This window comes from Cucurbita pepo, unplaced genomic scaffold (genome assembly GCF_002806865.2).
Source record: "Cucurbita pepo subsp. pepo cultivar mu-cu-16 unplaced genomic scaffold, ASM280686v2 Cp4.1_scaffold000123, whole genome shotgun sequence".
Lineage (NCBI taxonomy): Eukaryota > Viridiplantae > Streptophyta > Magnoliopsida > Cucurbitales > Cucurbitaceae > Cucurbita > Cucurbita pepo.
In genome coordinates, this window is record NW_019646434.1 from 307295 (window position 1) to 314160 (window position 6866).

Sequence of the window (6866 nt, forward strand, 5' to 3'; positions counted from 1 at the left end):
AAAAAAAAAAAAGAATTCCAATGATATTGTTCTTAATATTGTGGTTATAAATCCTTGTCATTAGACAATTTGCATGTTTATTTGAATATCAAATAAACTCCAATCGACATTTTTTCTAAATCATCTAAATTTGGAACCATTGTGTTGATATTGTTCTTTCACCCTTTTAGCGGGACATAGTCCTAGGGGAAGGAGGAGATGTCGATCGAGGGACAGAAAGAGGTAGAACAAGGGGTAGAGAAATTTTAGCACAAAAAAGAAGTGAGAGAGTACCAATATAAGAGAGGAGAAGAAGAAGGAGTCAAGGGAGTAAAGCTTCCAACTTTCTATGGGAGATCTGATCTAGAAGAGTATTTGCAATATGAGAGCAAAATTGAGTATGTTTTTTATTGCAACAATTTCAGTGAAGAAATAAAGTTGACACTTTCTATGACTGAATTTTGTGATTAGGTAATTATGTTGGACATCTTTGATGTCAGAGTGGAGGAGAAATTATGAAGAACCAATTGAAATGTGGGAGGAATTGAAGTTATTAATGAGAAAAATGTACATTCATAAGCATTATTCTCGAGTACTCAAGGAAAAACTGTATACAATGCAATAGGGATCCAAGAGTGTTGAAGAATATTACAAAGAAATGGAGGTCTTTATGAATAGAGCATGCATTGATGAAGACAACGATGATATAATGGCCAGATTCCTTGGTGGGTTAAACACACAACTTGCTCATCAAGTGGATAGGCAAGCATACTTTGATATGCAAGAATTGTTACACCTTGCTGTCAAAATCGAAGGGCAACTAGCTTGGGAGAAGAACTCCAAGAGGTATGTTATTCCTAAGTCTACAACTTTCAACACTTGGAAAAAGGATGCAAATATTGAAAAGATAGATTTTAAGGTTAGAGGAAAGTATGAGCTTGACAAAAAGAACAAAGTTGAGACCTCAAAGGGTAAAGAGAAAGTTGAGGAATACAAGGAGGTTCGAGAAAGAAATAGAGACATCAAATCTTGGAAATGTCAAGAAATTGGTCATATTAGTGGTGATGATCCTAACAAGAGAGTCATGACCATCAAGAATGGATAAGCTGTCACAGATAATGAGGAAAGTGACTAGGATGAGCTAGTTGAAGAAGAAAACCAAGAGAATGATGAAGAATTGGAAGATGGGAGTCATTTGACACTTGTTGAGAAGACTTCTTAAAACTCAAGTTACGGAGAATAATGTTGATGATCAAAGAGACAACCTATTTCACACAAGGTGTTTAGTCAAGGGGACTCCTTGTAGTCTTGTTATTGATAGTGAAAGTTGCACCAATGTATTAAGTACCATGTTGATCAAAAGGTTGCAAATTCCAACTCAACACCATCCTAAACCTTACAAGCTTCAATGTCTCAATGATAGTGGAACAATAAAGGTAGTTTCTCAAGTTTAATATCTTTTACTTTGGGGAAACATAAAGATAAAGTTCTTTGTGATGTGCTACCCATACTTGCTGGAGGCATATTGCTAGGCCGACATTCGCAATTTGATAGGAAGGTCATGCATGATGGTTATTTGAATAGGTATTCTTTTATAAAAGACGGTAGAAAAACCCTTTTGAGTTCTGGAATGTATTTGCTTATCAATTAAAGTTGGAGAAAAAAAAGAGTTCGAGGAATATTATTTTCATTCAAACATTTATTCAATAAAAGCATCCAAGGTTCTGTAGCTCAGTTGGTTAGAGCGTTGGTCTTATGAGCCGAAGGTTGCGGGTTCGAGCCCCGCCAGAACCAATTAAACCTATTCACTCGGTTAAACGAACAATCGCGTAAACGAACATATTATGGGATGAGCTCAATTAAGTCACTTACTTGTAGGCTCTCATGTAAAGTATTTATGGGATGAGCTCACATGAGCTCAATTAAGTCACTTACTTGTAGGCTCTCATGTAAAGTATTTATGGGATGAGCTCACATTATCATAGTAGCAGCTTGGTGTAAACGTTTTGACCTAAGTCAATGAGTAAACCATATTTTCTTTCTAGCATTGCATAATACATATCATAGTAGCAGCTTGGTGTAAACGTTTTGACCTAAGTCAATGAGTAAACCATATTTTCTTTCTAGCATTGCATAATACATAAAATAGCATGGTTCTCACAAATCTCAACCTAGGGGCATAACGATAATTTTCTAACATACATAAGTATACACTCACCCAAAAACAACCTTTAGTCTTTAACATGCATTATCTAACCACCTAAGGTAAGGAATGTTTGTGTGCTAACACGTCCTAACGATACCTACAAGTACTATTTGCCTAAAGTTCGTGTGGTTACTTACTTGGATGACGTGTGTCTTCCCGAGCAAGCTTCTTCGCATGTTAGGAGCTCTAAAATTCCTGGAATATTTCTCTCACATACAATAACCTATGCATTCAACTCCTTAAAAATTCCTAAACTATTATATATTTTGTTACTTCCAAACCAGTGTTTTATTCTTTTGTTATATATATATTTTCTTTAATTTTATAACTTTCTCTCCACAATTCAAATCAACTTAGTTTCTTCACGAAAATCGTAAACTTTTAATTGATCATTACAAAGGTATAATTTTTGGTCAATCACAACAACAAATAATCGAGTTCGAAAATCATCAAAAACAAAAAATTGACAAATATTTTCAGCCACTAGATGTTTATCAGAATACCACCTTGGGGTCTGAATCAACTCCAACTTCCCTCATGAAACTTATGCAAAATTCCTCCAATATAACCATACTAAAAATTCAAAACTTAATTCCAAGGAAAGCTCTCGAATTTGAAGGAAAGTTTAAATGAAGAACCTAAAAATCATACATTTCGTTCTTCCTTGATTCTTGACAGAATTGAGTGATTGAAAAGACAACCATAGTTCTTCCAAGACTACCAAGAAATTCTTGTGGAGAAGCTCTAGCGAAATTCTGACTCAAAATGGCGGATCAAACTTTGACTCTCTCTCTCTTATAATCCCTAAAAGCTCATCTTCTTTTATCTCTCTTCTCCTATTCTTTCTTTCTTTTTTTCATTCTTAGTAATCAAACTAGGTTAATCTACGCCTCTAATTAGGAATTGAGGCTATATATGATCAATTTACTTTTATTTAGTCTAGGTTAATCTCTAAACGCACATGCATCGGATAGTGGTATTTATTTTCTTAGACTTAGGCTAGAATAGGATGTTTTTAATTAAACGCTTATTTATTTTATTTAGTCTTTTGTTGTGTCGTTTTAAAGATGTTTTCAAAACACGTAAGTCCATGACTGTGTTTTAAGATAAAGGTTATGTTTTAGGGAATTTTAATGAAGTCTTCCGCATTCAATGTTTAGGGTACGTATACAGTAGCGACCTTAAATTAAATAGAAAATTTCGGATCGTTACATAACATGTCATCGTTGATCGCTGAGATACAAAACTAAACTATTATATATTTATATCATATTGTATTATATACATAAATTTCGAGCTTCCCTAAACGACCCGAAATTTTCTACTTAATTTAAAGTCGCTATTGTACACATATCCTAAACATTGAATGCGGAAGACTTCATTTAAATTCTATAAAACACATCCTTTATCTTAAAACACAGCCATGGACTCACGCGTTTCGAAAACATCTTTAAAATGACACAACAAAAGACTAAATAAAATAAATAAGTGTTTAAGTTAAAAAATCTTATTCTAGCCTAAGGCAAAGAAAATAAGTACTATCCTATGCATCTGCCATGGTCTCAAGTTGTGATGTCGTCATCAGCCGTACAGGAATGTCTTGCCTTAACCTAAAAAATGTAGTACACATGGCTTGAGTATTTAAAGAAATACTTAGTAAGTGAGCACACTATTGAGGTTAAATGCAACAATCACATGCAAATGAGATGATGGGACCTATCCTTTCAATCTATTTTCCTACGGTGCTGTCCTAACGGGTAATTTGGATGTGTACCATATACTCTACACATAGCCCATACGTGCGAGTATGGGCTCACCAGTCAGTTCGCATACTGCTAGGCCACTTTCCTTGTTGGGCGAGCATACTCTGGGAGCTCCTTAGGTCGGACACCTGTTAGAACTAGTAACCGTCACGACAGCGCTATGCAAAACATAATGATCGTTGTCTTGCCATTTGATGTACGCGACTGTACCCTCGTGATGGAATAGGGGTATCCCCCTAAATGCATGAGCACACATAATGCATGAGGTCCCCAATATTTCTACTTTTATCATTAATGAATATAACCCCGGTATCATCTTTCATGCTTAACATGTCATTTCTCATTTTTCATTCTACGTATCATACATAATCCTAACGGGGCTACATTTCATTTCATTTATCGTGATATATGTCATTCATAACATGCCGTATACATACAATTTAGAAAACATAACATAATGCTCCATGCTTTTAACATGTCGTTTCACAACGTACCATTCATACAATAATTACCTTAATGGTCACACAAAACCATCTAAACATAACATATCACATCACAATATATCGTATCATAAACATGTCATATCGTAAACACTTTGTGGTCATATCATTTCCCTAACTTATCATAGCCTTAACGTTCTTATACCTATCACAGTTATATCGTTACGTGAACGTACCCTAGTCATATCATCACAGGAACGTATCTCAACACTATCATTATATCGATCTATCACAAACCTATCCTTTTCTACCCATATGCTAACCATATATGTAACGATCCAAAGTTTTCTACTTAATTTAAGGTCGCTACTGTATACGTACCATAAACATTGAATGAGGAAGACTTCATTTAAATTCCATAAAACATAACTTTTATCTTAAAACACAGCCATGGACTTACGTGTTTCGAAAACATCTTTAAAACGACACAACAAAAGACTAAATAAAATAAATAAGCGTTTAAGTTAAAAACATCCTATTCTAGCCTAAGTCTAAGAAAATAAATACCACTATCCTATGCATGTGTCATGGTCTCGAGTTGCGATATCGTCGTCGGCCGTACAAGAATGTCTTGCCTTAACCTGAAAAATGTAGTAGCACAAGGCTTGAGTATTTAAAGAAATACTCAGTAAGTGACTCCACTATTGGGGGTTAAATGCAAGAACATGCGAATGCAATGACGGGACTTATCCTTTCAATCTATTTTCCTACGGTACTGTCCTAACGAGTAATTTGAACTTGTACCATATACTCTACACACAGCCCATACATGTGAGTATGGGCTCACTAGTAATTTCGCACACCATTGGGCCACTTTCCTTGTCGGGCGAGCATACTCTAGGAGCTCCTTAGGCCGGACACCCGTTAGAACTAGTAACTGTCATGGCAGCGCTATGCAAAACATAACGATCGTTGTCCTACCATTGGATGTATGCGTCCGTACCCTCGTGATTGAATAGGGGTATCCCCCTAAATGCATGAGCACACATAATGCATGAGGTCCCCAACCTTTCTTCTTTTGTCATTAATGAATATAACCCCGCTATCATCTTCCATGCTTAACATGTCATTTCTCATTTTTCATTCTACGTATCATACATAATCCTAACGGGGTTACATTTCATTTCATTTATCATGATATCATGTCCTTCATAACATGTTGTATACATACAATTTAGAAAACATAACATAACGCTCCATGCTTTTAACATGTCATTTCATAACGTGCAATTCATTCAACAATTACCTCCATGGTCACACAAAACAATCTAAACATAACCCCTCACATTACAATATATCGTATCATAAACATGTCATATCGTAAACATTTCATGGTCATACCGTTCCCTAACTTATCATAGCCTTAACGTTCTTATACCTATCACAATCATATCATTACGTGAACGTACCTTTGTCATATCATCACAGGAACGTATCCTAACGCTGTCGTTCTATCAATCTATCACAAACCTATCCCTTTCTACCTATATCCTAACCATATTCTTTCATTAATCTCCCCTATCCATAGTACTACGATATGTAACCTAACTTTAACGCTTCATGAACGTATCTTACTTCTATCGTTACATTTTATCTTGTGCATCCTTCTCGTATCCTATCGAGAACATATCCTTGAACACATCGCACCATAATTATTATCATACAATTCACATATTATAACATAACATAAACATAATATAAGCATACCGATTCACAGATAATTCACACATATCAGTATATATGACACATGCGGAACCACAGGCACGTGTCAACATCAAATATAACCATGCCGACAGTAAGGCTACTTACCTAGTTAGCTTAAGTCGTTGTCACGAATATATCCTTAATTGAAGTTCGATTCCGTCCTTTGAAATCCAAGTCAACCTATGTGAGTCTATGACATCAGTTTAAAGTTTGAACTCTATAAAATTATTTCTCTAATTTACATTAGTCCCATGTTAAAAGTCTTGAAATGTTATGTATCTATAATTATATTTTTATTAAAAATCTTATTTTTCAGTTACTGTTGTATAAAGAAGTAGATAGAGTTCTTTAAGTTATTCTGCACTTTACTGTTCTTTGTCTCCATATGGTTTTTAACTCTTGAATCTTTCTTTCTTTTTTTAATTTGTATTTACTATGTTGCTTTTTAATTTTGTTCTCATGTATTCTAAATTTACAGTGGATTCCTGTTTCTATTATTAATTTATTCATTTGGCTACTTATATAAATTTAACCTAATATTATTAATCTGACGTGATTTACTAGAATTCGTATAAATGATTGTCATTTAGTTTCTAACTCAAAGCTAGACCATGCTAATAATTTAATGAAGACCTACCTATAATTGTAATGATTTCTAAAAAAGAAATAAGATAAAAGAATTAGCTGTGATTTCTAAAAATGAAATATGATAAA

The 6866-nt window shown here is 34.4% G+C and overlaps 1 non-coding gene across 1 annotated transcript; it reads left to right on the top strand.

Moving 5' to 3' along the window:
- Nucleotides 1-1699: 1699 nt before the first annotated feature.
- TRNAI-UAU lies at nt 1700-1773 on the top strand. Its single transcript has one exon. It is a non-coding gene; the product is annotated as a tRNA-Ile (tRNA).
- The last annotated feature ends 5093 nt before the right edge of the window (nt 1774-6866 follow it).